We start from the raw sequence: 17,797 nt of genomic DNA on the forward strand, positions 1-17,797 counted from the left end.
TGACAGATGTGATTGTGAGTGATTAATCTAATATGTATGTTTTAGAAATCATGTAATCAAAGATGTCAAGAGAAAGGATTTGGGCAAATACGTTTGTGATTCAAATAAATAAAGTGACTGCCAAAAATTCTAGACAGTTTATGATTTCTGTAGATATTTTTGATTGAACGCAAATGGATTCTTTAGAACACTTAGAAAATAAAGCAATAATCAATAATTATTATCTAGTGTTCTCAGGACAAAAATTATGAGAAATGAAATTAATTTTCTTTTATTTCATGGCTTACTAGAATGGTTCATTTAACATAAATTCAGCAAGGTAGTTAGGACAGATTCTTAAAATATTGTATCCTAGACAGATGAAAGAAATTATGCAAGACGATGGTAAAGATAAGAGGATTTGTATCTGCTTGAACAACCCAATTAGTGAGTTCATTAATAGTGGGCCATTGAACTCAGAGATTTAATTTGATCTACATTTTTATTGACAGCATATAAGGAAACAGACTCTGCATACCAAATTTATAGTTGACTCCAGACTAGGAATAATTATCCAGTAAGTTGTGTGGTTGAAGTCTAACAAGATTGGATTAATGAACTAATTTTATAAATATGGAATTCAGCCCTCGAACAAGGTGACTGATGGATTTGAAGGATATTGACCTTGTTCAAAATGGGTGCTGCTTATGTACAATTCAATTTTTTCTTTGGATTTTACCAATTAAACATGATGTTAAGCCATTATACTAGTTTTAGGTATACTTCCAATCTAGATTCATTTAGCGATTTCTGGTTTTCTAAAGAAGGAGAGGCTGAGTTTGACGTTGGTTCCTGAGGTGGAGTTGATGAAATGGAGGATAGAAGACCATCTCTTCTCTCGCTGGCTTATAGAACTAGTTCTGACACCCCATCCCCAACACAAGATAGAGTAGGGAGGAAGGAATGCCTAGAAGGGTCCTTTATTTTAATGAATATAGCTTTATTTCTGTCCCGATTGTAAAACTGATATAAACTAATTATAAGCAATATTCCCAACAAGAAAATAAAGAATAAAATGAAAAAAATCTCCTGAATCCTTTTATATAGAGATATGCCTTAATGGTGTTTGGTGGTCAGCAATGAATCTGATCATTTTGTGCCTGTTGTTCAGAACCGAAGCCATCTGGGGTAAAATCTTTGTGAAATTTAGAACAGGATCATTTTTATTGGATTCTGGATTGCAAAATTTATGAAGTGGATAGGTGGACTCCATATTTCTGCATAAAATGCAATGACACATTTCAGCTGAGTCTGAAAAGCAGTCACAGTGGGAAACATCATTTTCCTGGAGAACAACAACATCAGATGGTTTGCAGGAAGCAGCCTGCAAATTTGCACTGAACCAAGGATGTGGCAGATTTGTAACAGTTTGCATGGGAGATACTCTCTTTGAATATGCTGTGTGTTGGGCTTGGAATTCTGCATTTTTATTGGGGGAACAGTGGATATTGAATATTGATGTTAATATTGAGGCTAGTAGGATCTGGCATAACAGGAACTTGCTTTGACCTCCAACTGTTGGTGGATACATTCCCTAGTAAGCTAAGGTAACCATGAGAATTGTGTGAACTACTTTTCTTAGACTAAAAGCTGGCCTAATCAGAAGAGGTCCTGCTGACTGCTTTCTCCTTCACTTTCCTTGGTTCCTGCTGGCCATCCAGTAGGAAAGGATAGTTTTGTAAGGAATGGAGAGGAGGACAAGAGGAAGATGTATTCTGTGGAGTAGAAAGCTACTGTGGGGACTCTCTTACCATACCAGTCATTCAAAGTACTAGTTCCTAGAAATAAAAATCAAACCAGAAAGAGGGCATCAAAGGTCAATATGCCTCCTAGAACAGTTGGGCTTAACTTTCTTTCCTTTTGAATACTTAAGTTTCTAGTCTCTGGTACTATGGTTCACCAGACACTCCTAATGTAATCCATTTTTGATTGAGTGCTTATAGAGCTATGGGAATGCATAGAAATAGAAGAACAAAATTGGGCTCCTTTACTGGTTAAATAGTGTAGCTAACAGTGAAGATCATCATTGTCATCTTCTCAGTATTTCTTTTTCACTTTCAAAATGATATTAACTGCAATGTGAACTCTTGGGCAGACAGACTGAAGCACGTGCTGGTCACTGTGCCTCTTCTTTCTCCCCCCTTCTCCCAAAATTTCAAATACATTTAAATACGGTAGCTGTGATAGTAGGGGGGTTGTCCTTGATCTACCTAAAATAAACTTCAGACAAGATAGAATAAAATGGTTTTGTGTATCTATTTAAACTCTCAAGAATTTCAGGTTTTAAGAAAAGACTAAATGATTGTTTTCAGGAATCTAGTTATTCTCAGAGAATATAAACAAATTGCTTACTAACTAGCTAACTATATATATGTATATATTCTAATATATTCATTTCTCGATTTATAAAAATTGAATTCTCCAATTTGGAAGCTAAAATCTAATTATATATCTATAATTTTATATATCAGATATATATAGGGCCTTCCTGATGGTGCAGGGGTTAAACTCTCAGCACTATTAAGCTATTGGCAGTCACTGCAGCATGAGTTCGACCCCCAACAAGGGAGCTAACCCACATGGTGCAGCAGAACGCTTCTGTTTTGCCTGCTGCTCCCCTGAGCAAGTGTTTTTCAGTAGATCCGCCTGTTCTGCTCCTCTGTCTCTGGTGAATCCTCTCACTCCCCACACCCCTGGCCTACACCCCAGTTTGTGTATGCATAAATAAATTAAAATAAATCTTTAATATATATATATAAATTTGGGGAGCTCAAATAAAATTGCATATAATACATAGTGTATATATATATCTCATTTTATATATGTTTTACACATATATGTTTTTACACATATGTGTGTACACTCATATGTGTGTGTATGTGTAGATGTAGTCTTATAATATTGTTTTACCAGATGTTTGTATCTTAACCCAATGTACTTTCAAATGGTGAAGATATACATCAGTACTTTAAAATCTTTAAAGTCACAAGATTTAAAATTATTCATTCATCAAACTCACTTTCAGACTAGTTTATTCATTCAAACACACTCATTTTCCAAAGTTTAAAAATGTTTACTGGCAAATTCAGGTATAGTTGGCATTGTTTTTTTGCCTTAAAAGTGTAATTGAGGGGTCTCTCCGGTGGTGCAGCGGTTGAGTGCTGGGCTGTGAAGCTGTCCGCAGCCTCTGCAGCGCTGGTTCTATCCCTGGCCATGGGCGAGGGTCCCACATGGCGCACAGACCTCTCCTGCCGCACCTGCTGCTCCCCTCAGCAGTGTACTTTGTCAGTCTGCCTGCTCTGCTCTCTGCTCTGGCTCTGGTGAATTTTCTCACCCTCCCAAGCTTCTGACTGTACCCAGTGCTTGTATAAATAAATAAATAAATTGTTTAAAAAAAAAAGTATGATTGATCATTCAAATGAATGTATATTTTTCTCACAATTATGGAAACAAGTAGAAACCAAATTAAAATTAGATGAGATCTTTTCTTACCATTCTCTACTGCTTTAGATATTTAATGGAATGTGAAGTTCCTATAAATTTGGTCTTGTATAAAAATTAGTAGAAGTTTTTCTTTAGCTGAACACATGTATTATTTCTCATGTAAAATGCCCTAAAGATGGGGAACTGACCCATTTTCCCTGTATGTTATGGATATTGATTGTTTTCTTTTAAAAAATGGAAGGTTAATGCTTCTGCTGAGACCACAGAACATATTCTGCTGAAAAGTGAAACTCATTTTCAGTTGCTTAAAGTTGGTAGTAAAATTCTTGCCAAGATATGTGCCAGGCTTTTACAAGTGAAATCAAGTTGTTTTTTGTTTGTTTTTTTTTCCAAACCAAACTAGTTGCGTGAATCTTTGCAAATGACACAAGCATTTTCATGGTTTACCCACGAGATGTATTGAATAATTATTTCCAGTATTCAATAAAAATGTCTTCATTGTGAAGCTTATTATGAATGGCTTGCAAAGAAAATGGCCTATATTTAGTAAATTACTGTTCCATATTATAAATATTGATAATAAAACAAATCCATTCATCTTGTGTTTATGTCAGCAAATATCCTTTATGAAATTCAGAAGCATGAAATCGTGTCCGTTGATAGTTAACTTTTGCTTTCCTTGCATATGTTAATAGTAAAAAGAATAAAGGATAATGATATCTGAGGATAGTTAAACACTTAATTTTCATAAGTAATTAAACCGCTTCATTCAACAGATTTTTCTGCTAGAGATATCTTATTTGAGTCGTTTGTTTTAATCCCAGAGAATGACTTATGCATTGATAACAATGAAGTTGTGGAAGATGATATATATGACTGTTCCTAGAAAAAATGAATCAGGGCCTCCCTGGTGGCGCAAGGGTTTAAGCACAGCACTGTGAAGCTATCCGCAATCTCTGCAGCATGAGCTCGATCCCCGGCTGACCAGGGAGCTACCCACATGGTGCAGCAGACCTCTCCTGACTCGCCCGCTGCTCCCCTCAGCAGTGTACTTCAGTCAGTCTGCCTGTTCTGTTCCCCACTCTGTCTCTGGTGAATCTTCTCGCCCCCTGCACCTCTGGCCTGTACCCCAGTTCTTATATGCATAAATAAATAAATCTTTAAAACAACAACAAATAAAATAAATAAATCATGCTGGGCTCAGTTCCTGGCCTTTGCAGACTAAATTACATTCTCCCAACCTTCCACTTCATCCAGACCAGGAATGACTGAGAAAAAGATTTGGACTAGTACACCTATGAAAATAAAATTCATCTTGGCCTAGAAGAAGAATCTCCTCAAACCTTTTAAAATTGTAGCATATTTACTAAGAAAATTACAGTTAAATGTGAGTACTCTAAAAAGAAGTGCAAGATGTCGGAGGGTAAGAAACTCATTTTCACTGAAAATCTACGATGTAACAGATGTAAGAATCTATGCCTTGTTCACTTTTCACTCTTTAAAAGGATCTGTAAAAGAAATATGCCAATTTCTAGCCTCCTACAGAAGGGAACCAAGCCACAGAGAAATGAAATAATTTGTTCAAGGACAAGCAACTTTTCAGCTTGAGGGCAATTTGACTCCCAAGCCTGTGCTCTTTCTAAATTTCCATGTAGCCTTTTTTTTTTTTTTTTCAGTGAAGATGGTTCTCAATTCTTTTTTGAATAACCAAGGTCAAGAATGAGGTACAGAACCCTGGTTTTACTTCTGGATTTAACAAATTTAATGTATGCTTATCGCTCCAGGTATAGGTGTCAACCTGATCATGAGGAATGTGAGTTGGTTCCTCCTACCAAAACTAAGCCCACTTTTGATAATGACATTGTTTTAGATTTTTAAAGGTATTTCTGCTTTTATTCATAATTCACCTGGTTTACTAACGTGTGTATAAAAGATGAAGCTTAATTAAACTGTGAGGAAAGGAAGTACTAAGGACCTAGATAACTGAATAAATGATTCTCTTTTTCTTCCCCCAAGGACCAGATATGCTTCCTTTTCTCTCAGTAGACCACTACGGGAATTTTTCACTGCCTAGTAATAAGGAGAGTGCATTTCTGCATTGTGGAGAGTCAGTTTGGAAGACTATTTTTTATGTTAAAGGCAGTGCTAATACCATGAAGAACTTTTGTGTTGCTATTTTTTATTTTGTTTTTCTAATACTAATTTCTTAATCCAGTGCTTCTCAAAATATGATCTGTTATTGACATCTTTCATTAAAATGTTGATTTTCATTGAGAAAATATTTTCTTCCATTAAGCTGACAGATAAATCACTCCATTACCTCTCCCCTCCAAAACACTTGCCTTTTCTTTTTTCTTCTTTTTTTTCTCAAAGATTATTTATTTACGTGTACAAGAACTGGGGTACAGGCCAGAGGCATGGAGGGTGAGAGAATTCACCAGGGACAAGAGTGGGGATCAGAACAGGCAGACTGAGTGAAATACACTGCTGATGGGACAGTGGGTGAGTCAGGAGAGGTCTGCTGTGCCATGTGGGTAGCTCCCTGGCCGGCTGGGGATCAAACTCGTGCTGTAGTTGCTGCCTATAGCTTCATAGTTTGTGTCTTAACCCCTACACCACCAGGGAGGCCCACCTTTTCTTTTTTCTTTTTTTGCTAATTCCCTTTTTTCTCCATTTCTTCTTTGTCTCTCTCTTCCTCCCTCCTGTCTTATTCTTCTTTCAATCATTCTTTCTTATCTTTCTTCCATTCTCATTCATTCCCACCATTCTCTTTGTTTTTTTCTTAAAACTCTTACTAATTCAGTCCATTACTTTATGTTATGCATTACATAGAAATGACCATGAGCATACTGACAAAGATGTTTTATTAGTTTATTTGGGTGCTTGATTGCTCAATTAAGTTAAGCTGACATTGTACTAGTTAATTTATTTGACAGACAGTAATGTCTGTTCATTTGGCCATGATGTGGTGTTTTGAGTTCTACAACAGATATATTTACAACAGTATGAAAATTCAGAGGAAGAAGTATTGCACCTAGCTTGCAAGGATTGAGAAAGACTTTACCAAGGACTCTGAATCGATTATAATGACTGTTTTATACATATCACTCAGCTTCTCATACTATTATGAAATAGAAAATAGTTACCTAGTGATGAATCCAAGAGATTTTTTGATGCATTTATTTATAATCCTCTATAAGGTACTGAAGATGCATTTCCAATGAGGCATCCAGCTGCTGATCATATTTCTATCTTTTTTTGATAGATACTAAATTGGAGAGCTAGAGACAGGTCATCATATCACAGGTAGATTTCTCTGTTCCCGTAGCAATAAACTTACTTGTTTTTCCTGAAATGTTTCCATTTTAGTCATACCCCTTAAAGCCTGATATACTTTTGATTATGCCATGATGTTGCATTGTGTTTGTTCTCAGTCCTAGACTGTAATGTGACAGGTGCCAAAGTATAACTAAGTTCTCCACTGTGGCTGCTGTCCACAGCCAAGGGAGGGGTGTTTGTGGAAGTCAGTGATCATGCACAGGCCTTATACTACTAATGAGTGTAGCTTTTGCAGTCCTGGTTATCCGATCTTACCATGGCTTCTCCATTATGTATACAGAACAACACTATCAGAGGAAAAAAGGCCAGCCTGAAAATGTCTGGCCTGTTTAAGACACTGAAGCCCTACAGTGTTGCTTAAAAAAAAGCAAATAGAGGAGCAAGGAAGAGGTCAGATTTGATGCAGTTATGAATACTAAGCTAATTAATCATTATTCAGTCTTATACAGTTATAAGCAAAAGAAGAGAACAAAAAACAGAGCTTTCAATGTAAATGCTTCTGAACTACAAGTGAGATAGGATTGTATTTGTAAGGGAAAATATGACTCTTCCTTTAACAGTCCTCCAAATGATCTTGACTATGTAAGTTGTAATTCTGCATCGGGTGATGTTCTTTCTTCCACTACTTCTAAGGAATTAGCTTATATTGCCCTCATCAATCATTGATCAACTATCTGCTCCTGCTGTATTCTTTTTTTTTAAGATTTATTTATTTATGCATACAAGAACTGGGGTGTAGGACAGAGGTGCGGGGAGTTAAGAGGATTCACCAGAGACAGAGTTGGGAGCAGAACAGGCAGACTGACTCAAGTACACTGCTAAGGGGAGCAGCAGGTGAGACAGGAGAGGTCTGCTGTGCCATATGGGTCACCTCCCTGGCCAGGGATCGAACTTATGCTGCAGTAGCTGCAGATTGCTTCATAGTGCTGAGACTTAACCCCTGAGCCAGCAGGGAGTCCCTCCTGCTGCATTTTTGCCCATTGTCCTGCATCTTCCCTTCTAAAATGACTCTTACTTCTTTCTTCCTCACTAGAAACTACCCAAATTTCAAGGCACTACTGTATGTATATGACATTATCTGAAGGCTCTGAAAATTAAACAGATAATTCAAACAGCAATTTCAAATTTAATATTATATATTACTATTCTAAAAATCCATCAGTCTTCCTGCCAGAGGAATTTTCTGTTGGCCACATCTCTCCATTTTCTTGAGATTAAATGTGGATCCAACTTCTATTTTTTCAAGTTTGCATCCTTCAAAAGTGAATGCCTTAAATTCCTTAAGCTGAGCCATTGAACTCTCTACCCATTATCCCTTCCCCAAATTACAGCTAAGTGCTCTTTACACATCTAAAATTGCATTAAAAGGCTTGGGTAAGCATGGCCCATCCATTTAGAGCCTCCAATCTCTAGTAATACAAATTGAACAAATTTACTGCACATATAAGGAAATGTAATATTTGATATAATGACTTTGCAGATTAGTTTGGAAAGGATGGGCTCTTCAATAAATAGTGTTAAGGCATGTGATATACATATGGAAAAATAAAAATCTCTGCCTTCTTTATACTGGCTGCAAACCTCAGTCCCAAGTGAATCAAATTTTTATGGAAGATAACTAAAATATTCTTAGAAGAATCATAAAAATTATCTTTTTTTGGTATTACTTTATGTGGTATGGAAATGTTTTGGAAACAAGACATACAAAAAAGACCATAAAAGAATAGATTAATGAAATCAAAGTATCAACTTTAAGACCACTTAGGAAACTGGAAACAATATTTGCACAGGTAGCTGAAAAAGTGGTTTCTGTAATAACATTTAAACAATTTTACAAAAGAATAAGAAAAAAGCAAATATCCTAGGCAAAATAATTGAACAGACATTTTATTGAGAAATTAATTAGAATGATTTCTAATTTGGAAATATACTATGTCTATAAAAATGTGGGAAAATTGCAGTTTATATACCACTGCTGAGCATGTAAATAAACTTCTCATAAGTACAACTAGGAAAACCTAAGTTTTGTTCAGACATTGCATTTAATGAAAATAATAATATCTGAAGGATTTCTAGTATGGTGTGATTTTTATGAAGCTCAAAAATGAGCAAGATTAACTGCATTGATACATAAGTAAACATATCTATCTATCCATCTATCTATATATACATACATACATACATACATACATACATGAATCAAATGTACAAAAGCAGGGAATCAGAAACAAACTGCAGCAGTAATCACAGAGGAATATACAGGGATTTACAGTTATATTGGGTATGTTGTCTTTTGAGACTGAGTGGGAGCTCTACCCTGTTGGAGTGGCAGGATGAGCACAGGGCAGGTTCTCTAATCTGAGCAGACTGGGTAAAGGAGAGTCCTGGAGCCTTTGGTGGGTTTCTCAGGCCTTTATTGAGGTTTTTTGTTTGTTTTTTTTTTTTTTTAAGTTTTATTTATTTATTTATACAAGCACTGGGTACAGTCAGAAGCGCGGGAGGGTGAGAGAATTCACCAGAGCCAGAGCGGGGAGCAGAACAGGTAGAAGGACCGAAGGACACTGCTGAGGGGAGCAGCGGGTGGCAGAAGAGGTCTGCGCGCCATGTGGGACCCTCCTCCGGTGGCCGGGGAGCAGCCGTGGATCGAACTGGCGTTGCAGAGGCTGCGGGTGGCTTTGCAACCCAGCGTTCAACCACTGCGCCACCGGGGAGGCCCCTTTTATTGAGTTTTTACATGTAGTGCAGCAACCAGGTACACAGCAGGGAGCGGTGCCAGAGGCCAGGAGGCCAGCAAGCCCCCCCCCCCCCCCCCCCCCCCCCCCCCCCGCGCAAGTCTTCACTCTGGGCTACTCTGGTGTTCTTTCTCCCATTTTCTCTCTCTCCTGCCACTTCTCCTGCTTAGGCTTCTCTTGGCAGATATCTCAATACTGAGCCATGGCCCACAGAATTAAATAACCCAGCTTACAACAATGTAACAGATGCAAGTGCCCTATCAGGCAGGGCAATCCTAATCGTGGGAGGGCAGAAAAGACTGAAAATCACCTTACACCTGTCTTTTTTCACTGTTCTTTTGTAACTACCTCTGTGTTATGTAAGCCATGGTCAGAATTACTCTTCTCTGGTTAACTAAGAACCCTGTCCTCTTCACGGTACCCTGGCAGGGTGTAAGGGGGTGTGGGGGTGGGGAACACATGACATGATTTAAAATTGTCCTAGTTTTAAAAGCCCTTGATCCCTGGGATGGATCTGATTTTTTAATGATTGTTTAAAATTAATTTTTTAAATAGCTAATGATGAGAAAAGTGAATGTTGCAATAAAATCCTATTGGAAATCATTTATAAGTTAAAAGAAAATTAGCCACACTATTTTATTATTATAATTCCTAGTTTTAGAGGTGATAAAGTAACATTAAATATATATATATTTTTAATTTTATATTAAGCAATAGCATTGTTGTGTCCTAAGAGACAATAAAAATAATGTTGTCATATTATAGTCATTCTGTGTTTAAAAATAAAGCAGAATGACTATAGTTTTCTCTCAAAAAACTCACTTAGGAAAAATTAATTCTTCTACGTATTAGGAATTTTTGTTCCTGGTCTTATTCTTATTGACTTAAAGGATGAACAGAAATACTAATTTTTAATTAATATTTTATTTTATATAATTCTTACATCATTTTTCATTTTTTCACATTATTATTTTGGTTATATTCCCCATACAATTGCACGCCCTCCCCTTATTTTGACCCTAGTCCTTCCTCTCCCCTTCCCTCCCCACCCGCGTAGTGTGTCTCTGGTTTATAGCTGCTTGTTGATTTTGATTTTTACTTTGGATTAATTAGTCTTTTTCCTGGTCCCTTATTTAGGTTTTCTAAATCCCTGCTATGAGTAAGACCATCTGGTATTATCAGCACTTTGGATCATAGTTTTGGAACATGGGAGAGCTGACAGCACAGACTACTTTATATAAGAAAGACAGAGGTGAATTCACTCATAGGAAAGCCCGACTTTCAGGATATAATTCCTAGCATACAGTTTTTGAGAAGCATAGAGAGTGAGCCTGATGATACTCTATGATTATCCATTAAAAAAACTCAAAATTGCAAGGAAGCACAATGAGACTATCTAGGTTCTACCAAAAGATGTATTTGTAATTGAAAATATTCATTACTAGAAGATTAGGAATTAGCCCCCTTCTTACCACAACAGAGTTAGCCAAAGATTAACTGCTAGATTATCAATATTCTTGGAGAAAATCAGATGTAAGAAAAAATATTCCTCCTTAAAATGAATGCTCCCTTCATCATCTGCAGTCTTTTATGTCATTGTATCAGAAAGTATCAGAAACTGATACTTTTCTTATGAAGCAAAAAAATATTGCATGATAGTATTGGTTAAGAAGCAAGGACTTGCTGGACCTACTTGGTGGTGCAGGGGTTAGTCTCAGCGTTATCAAGCTATCACCAGCCACTGCAGCATGAGCTCTATCCAGGCCAGGCAGACCTCTCCTGTCTCACCCCACTGCTCCCCTCAGCAGTGTATTTCAGTAGATCTGCCAGTCTACTCTGCACTCTGTCTCTGGTGAATCCTTTCAGTCCCTGCACCTCTGGCCTATACCCCAGTTCTTGTATTCATAAATACATTTTTTTTAATTTATTTTTTAGATCTTAAAAAAAAATTAGATCTTAAAAAAAAAGGAAGCACTCAGGACGGCATCTCTCATTTGACGTTTTACTCCACTCATTACCAAATACTGTGATCTTGGGCAAGTAATTTAAACTCTTTATGCCTCCATTTATCATCTGTTAAAGGGTATATCGAAAACAGTTCATCAATGTTAGTATGATATTCAGACTGAATTCACAGTGATATTACTATCTTATCTAGAGTTTTAGCAGATCTAATAACAAAATATTAGTGTAGAAAAAAACACCTTTACAATTTCTTATATAGTTTGAAAACCATAACAAGCAATTAAATTTTGTTGTTGATCATGATTCAGCAACTATTTATTGAGTATCTGCTAGAAGTCAAACACCAAACATGAATAAAATCTTACAATCTTCAAGGTTTCTTATAATTCAAGTATAAGTAATGCAAAGTATTTAGTGCTGAATTTAGATTATTGTGTTTTCATTGTAAAGGGGTATTTACTTAGGGAGAAATTTATCCCTTGCTATGGGGGAAAAAAAATGAAAGAAAGAATAAGAGCACTATATCTATATCCTCTCTCTCACTGTTAAGTAATGTATCATTCTTAAGTATCAGAAAGTTCACCTTTAGAGAGCTTTCCTTCTCTTTTCATGATTGATAGGACTAGTGATTTGAGACTGTTTTAAGGAATCTTTTCACATGTTCCTTATCCCTTGCACAATGGCATTTAAACTTCTTATTATGGCAGGTTGGTTTCTCAGTGGTATAGAGCTGCATTTCACTCTAATCTTTTATTTCACTATGTCCTGTAATCTCCATTACAAATCCAAACTGAACTTGTTTTGCTTCTGCAATCTTGAGGTATTTACTTCCACATGGCATTCACTCTGCCTGAACGGCATCTGAATTTACCTATATGTTTGTGAATTCTTAGATTTTATTTTTTCAACTCCATCTGGGGATATTTTTCTTACTGTTTGCTATTTCATATCCCAACTATTGCTCACACTATTTTTCCTACTATACTTGTAACCTATGAATTTTCTATATTGTTGTAAAAATCAAGTTTTGCTATTTATCTTGATATTCCCCAAATAACCAACAAAATTCTAGTAAACAGAGTCCTTGTCCAATTCATGTTCAGATGGTCAGATCCTATATGTCTCTTGCATGCAGGATAGATACAATAAATATTACTGGAACTAAATTATAATAGTGTTGAAGATCCTTACAAATTAAATAAATTTAATTTTGTATAAATTGTATTATTTTCTGATAAATTAATTGGTGACTAATGATTTCTTCATTATTCATTCAACAAATATTTAGTGAGCATCTGTTATTTGTCAAGCAATGTGTCATTTATAAGACAGATGATTGTCCATTTTCATTTGAATATAGACAAACATATACGGATTTTCTAGAAGATTATATAGAATAAGAAAAAAATAAACATAGCTGTGGTTGTGGAGGACAGCATTACATAAGATAGAGGGGAAGTCAAGGAAGAAGTATTTCTCTAAGTCCTTAGTGTTAAGAAATAGTGAAGATGAGAAGCAGTCTTGGAACCAGATAAAATAGATGAGGAAACATCTTGAGAAAGGACTGAACTTGAGGTTGAACATATAGAGAAATCAGTGTTTCAGGACCGTAGGCATGGAGACAGGGTTCTAGGAGAGATATTCAAAGTCAGTAGAATCAGATGATGAACGACCTTTTTGTTCATTTTAGCATTTGTACTTTATTATAATTGAAATAGAATGCCTTTTATGTTGCAAGGGAATAGCCTGATCTAATTTAAGCCTTTGAAAGATATATTTGGTTTTTGGTAGAGAAAGGATTATAGAAAGACAAGATGCAGGTATGAAAAAATAGGAAATCAAGAAATAGAGCTATGTTAGGAAAGAACCACTGGAAATGGGCAAAAATAGATATGTACTATACCTAGGCAGGAGTAGATCTCATATGGAGGGTGAAGAATGAGACTAATAAATAATGATTTGGGGGATTGAACAACTCAGTAGATGTTAATATTAGCCAAATGGAGGATACTAGAGGAAGACTATCCCAGAAGCAAATCAAAAATATCTGTTCTTGACATATTCAACTTGGTTCCTGTTAGCTAAGCAGAGATGTCAAATAAAGTTAAAGGGGAGAGATTAAGCCTCTAGATATTCATTTGAAAGTTATCATCTTATAAATGTTTCTTAAAGCCAAAGGGTTGGATGGAATTACCTGGATGACATCCTTTTTTAGTGCTCGGTACTTTGAAATCCTGGAATAGGTGCTTGTTTTCTTGCTAAACGAACAAATTATTCAGTAATTCAATAATTCTGATTAAATTCTTATCATATGCCAGATACTGGTAATGTAACAATATAAAGAAAAGTTTTCTACCCTCAAAGAGCTGAGATTTTCTTGACAATAGTAAGCAAACAAAACTATTAAATTTAACAAACAATGTTTGCATGTTCAAGGAAAGTGAGAAGCCCAGTGTTAGAGAATGAATTATGTTACATAGAGTACTGGCAGAGTGATCATGAAAAGCCTTTCCAAAGATGTGACATATCTGTTGTGGGCAGATATAGATCACAGATATTTCTTCTTTTTTAAAAAAAAAATTATTTATTTATGCATACAAGAGCTGGGGTACATGCCAGAGATGCAGGGGTAGTGGGTTGAGAGGATCTACCAGAGACAGAGTGGGGAACAGAACAGGCAGATTGACTGAAATATACTGCTGAGGGGAGCAGTGGGTGAGACAGGAGAGGTCTGCTTCACCCACCACGTGGTTAGCTCCCTGGCCAGCCAGGGATGGAACTCGTGCTGCAGAGGCTGCAGATTGCTTCATAGTGTGGTGCTTAACCCCTTGTGCCACCAGAGAGGCCTAGATCACAGATATTTCTAATGTTTTATATTTATCTCTATTACAAGATACTTTAACTATGGTAGTATTTGTTTTACCAGTATTCCTCTTACACTGTAGCTACATATGTGCATTCATAAGATTTCTGTTTAGGCTGAAATCTTCATAAAATAAGAATCCATGTTTGAGGCTTGCCTGATTCCCTATAGCATTTAGGAATAACAACTCAGTGCATAAAGAAATATATAAATGATGAGATGTCTTAAGGAGCAAATTAATCTTTTGATTTTTAATTCTGTAACACACAGATAATTATAAGGAAAATCATTATTGTTAAAATATTATTTTATTCTTTACAACTTTTTATGAACCAGTAATCTTTCATCAACATTTTCAAACATAAATAACAGAAGAGGTGTTTCAACAAAGGATTCTAAATGAGGATTCTTAAGGAGGTGGGGGGTTGTGGTTCAACATTTATAAGACTCACCTGAGGAGCTTCTCAGCCTTCCCAACCTTCCCTTTTCTCCTCCCAAGAACAAAACCAAATCAAACCAAACAAAAAAGTAAAACAAAACAAGAAAAGCACCTTTAATATATGCACTTAGAAAGAGCTACACCTCAGTAAATGTTAGTGATAGAAGTATCATTTCAGTGTTTTACCTCTGAAGAAAAAATGTTGAGCGACTCTATCATAAATTATGTCTAAATAATTGATTTATTTTTACGGAGTTATCGTTAGTTCCAGGTGGCAGTTTAATAAACTGTAGTACTACAATAAATAAGTTGAATGAATTTTTGGAAATTATCACTGCCAAAGAAGAATGTCTGAGAGTCCAGTAATTGGTCAAGTGCTTTTTACCATGTTCTCTTGGCAACAGCAATGTTACCTTCAGGAGATAAAATATTTCTAGAGCAATAAACAGTATCTGTTACAATTAAAAGCTGATAAATTGGAAGTCAAAAGAGTGCAGCCAAGTGTGAGTATAAAAACAGCCACACTATTTGCATTCTATATTTCTCATAGACTTATGGGACACCCACACATCTGACGATTAGAACAGGAAACATATATTAAAAATTGAAGTGTATTAAGTTTAAGAAATGAGGTGGAAGTTACAACTAAATTTTGTCCAGTTTGAAAACTTAATATTTGTTGATGGCTTGTCTCCCCAGTTTACTTTTTTTCCCCAAATTGTTTGGTTAATGGAGCGCATGTTCTTTGCTCAAACTTTTTTCCTTTTTCCTGGTCTAATTGACGTTACTTCCTCCGTGTTCAGTGGCACATAGCTGTGCAAATGTAAACACATGGTGGTATCGTGTCAGTATCACATGTTGTATTCAAAATCATTGCTTTCCAGTTTTTCTAAGGCTAAAAGATACTGAATGTTGAATAAGATTTGTTATTAACAATTCAGTGAGCTTTATTATCACTCATAACACTAAGGATTTTATCTGAAATTGTACTCACAAATATTCTTGCCAAGTTTTGTTGCTTTTCCATAATCTCTTTCTATGTCTCATTTGCCACATTGCCCTCTTGTATACATTCAAATGAAGCTACCCTCTTGTCTCACCTATTCCATCTTAAATGTCAGCTAAATTCTTTTGCCGTTATTTGTCCTTTCCTATGTGAATATAGCACCCGTTGTAACATAAAGAATTAAAACCAAGGTGTAGGTCAGCAAGGGTCCCTGAGAGAGATATTCACACTCTGTGATTCACAACAGGTTCATAAAAAAGTGTTCATCCTATTCATTTGACTTTCCATATCAATACTATATTTTTTTCCACACAACCACAGTGATTTCCCACATCAGTACATTGTTATGTTGTTGCATCATTTAAAAGTTCATGTTTTATGTTGCATCATTTAAAAGTTTTACTTTTGCTCTCATAGCATTTAAATCCTTGGTAATTGTTCAGCAATACGTTAGAATGATTTAGAAACTGAAATAACTTTGTATCACCTTAATTTCTTAGACTGAAAGGGAATTATTAATTGCTTTGTTATGTGTTTAGAGTTGTCTTCCTCCCCCTCACAATTTATTAAAATGATAGAATTACTATTGTTCCTTTCTCTAAAATAGAGAGAAATCTTGGCAAGAGAGAGAGGTTCAGCTCTTCCTCCAGAGTCACCAGAATAATTTTAGCAGATGATTCAGGAATTAGATTGTTAATATTCAAACATTAAGCTACTACTGCTTTCTTACTGTGTTTGAAGCATAGTGGTTCTTCAGTTTTCCCAGGGACAGTATTGATAGGACTCACTTAGGAAATGGGAGGTAATTGTTCTGATTTAACTTTCTGTTAGACTTACATTTATTATTAAAATCCTGAGTTTTCTGGGAAATTGTTCCTTCTTCCAATGGGAGTATTTACAGATAGACACCTTGGGTAGTCTACTATGTCCCTTACTTTAAAGCAGTTGAAACTAAAATTCAGAGTTTTAAAAACATTTTTTTCTTAATTGAGGGACAGATCCCTGATTTCTTTATCAACTAGAGTTTTCTCCTTTCTTGGCTATATTTCTCATCATTAATGGCATGTGTGTTAGTCCACTACAAAATAGAATATAGATGAATTGTTTCTTTTTATAGGTACTGTTTTTGAGCTATAATCCATATAATATGAAGCATACTCCTTTAAAAGGTAAAATTCAGTAGGTTTTACTTTATTTATAATGTTGCACAACAATCACCAGTTTCTAATTCCAGAACAATATCATCAACCCACAAGAGTCTGAACCCATTAATGCTGTCCCTTCATACCTTTCTCTCCTCTCTCTTAGAAACCACTAATTTATTCTCTTTACCTGTGAATTTGCCAGCTTTTGACATCCCTTATAAATGCAACTATTAATACACTACTTCATTCTTTTTAATAGTTGGAATACATTCCATTGTATATATTTACCCCGTTCTGTTTATTAATGATACTGCTATAAACATTCACATACAAGTTTTGTATGGATATATTTCCTTTTTTTGGATATATACCACTTAGAAGTTAATAAGTGGGCTATTTTTGAACATTACTTTCAAGTGAGAAATTGACCAAATTGTCTTTTGTATTTATATACTTACTGGAAGAGTATAATTAATTCATTTCATTAGAGAAGCAACAGTTCCTTTAGTAACCTTTTAAAAATTTGTGAATAGACACCTGAAAAGCTTGATTCCAATTTGTTTCACCTGTAAAAACAGAAAAAAATATTTGAAATCAGAACACTGTGTGATTGTATGCCTAGGTGTGAATTTCCTTTCAGTCCATTCTATTACCTTGTGTGTACATGTGTCATTCCACTTTTAAGGTAGGAGTGGTCATTGTTGGAATGAAAGGAAAATAATCAAAAGACTCAGTTTACAGGAGGAAAGTTGTCTAAAATCTTTATGTCTTACATGGAAATAAACCACAAAAATAAAGAGTCAAAGACAATATTAGTTTATTACT

The 17,797-nt window shown here is 35.6% G+C and overlaps 1 protein-coding gene across 1 annotated transcript in view; it reads left to right on the forward strand.

Annotated features, from left to right (window-relative positions):
* Positions 1 to 17,797, forward strand: part of MAGI2 (membrane associated guanylate kinase, WW and PDZ domain containing 2) — a 1,147,386-nt gene that overhangs the window by 439,369 nt on the left and 690,220 nt on the right.

The sequence above is a fragment of the Talpa occidentalis genome, unplaced genomic scaffold (genome assembly GCF_014898055.3).
Source record: "Talpa occidentalis isolate TD23 unplaced genomic scaffold, MPIMG_talOcc4v2.1, whole genome shotgun sequence".
Lineage (NCBI taxonomy): Eukaryota > Metazoa > Chordata > Mammalia > Eulipotyphla > Talpidae > Talpa > Talpa occidentalis.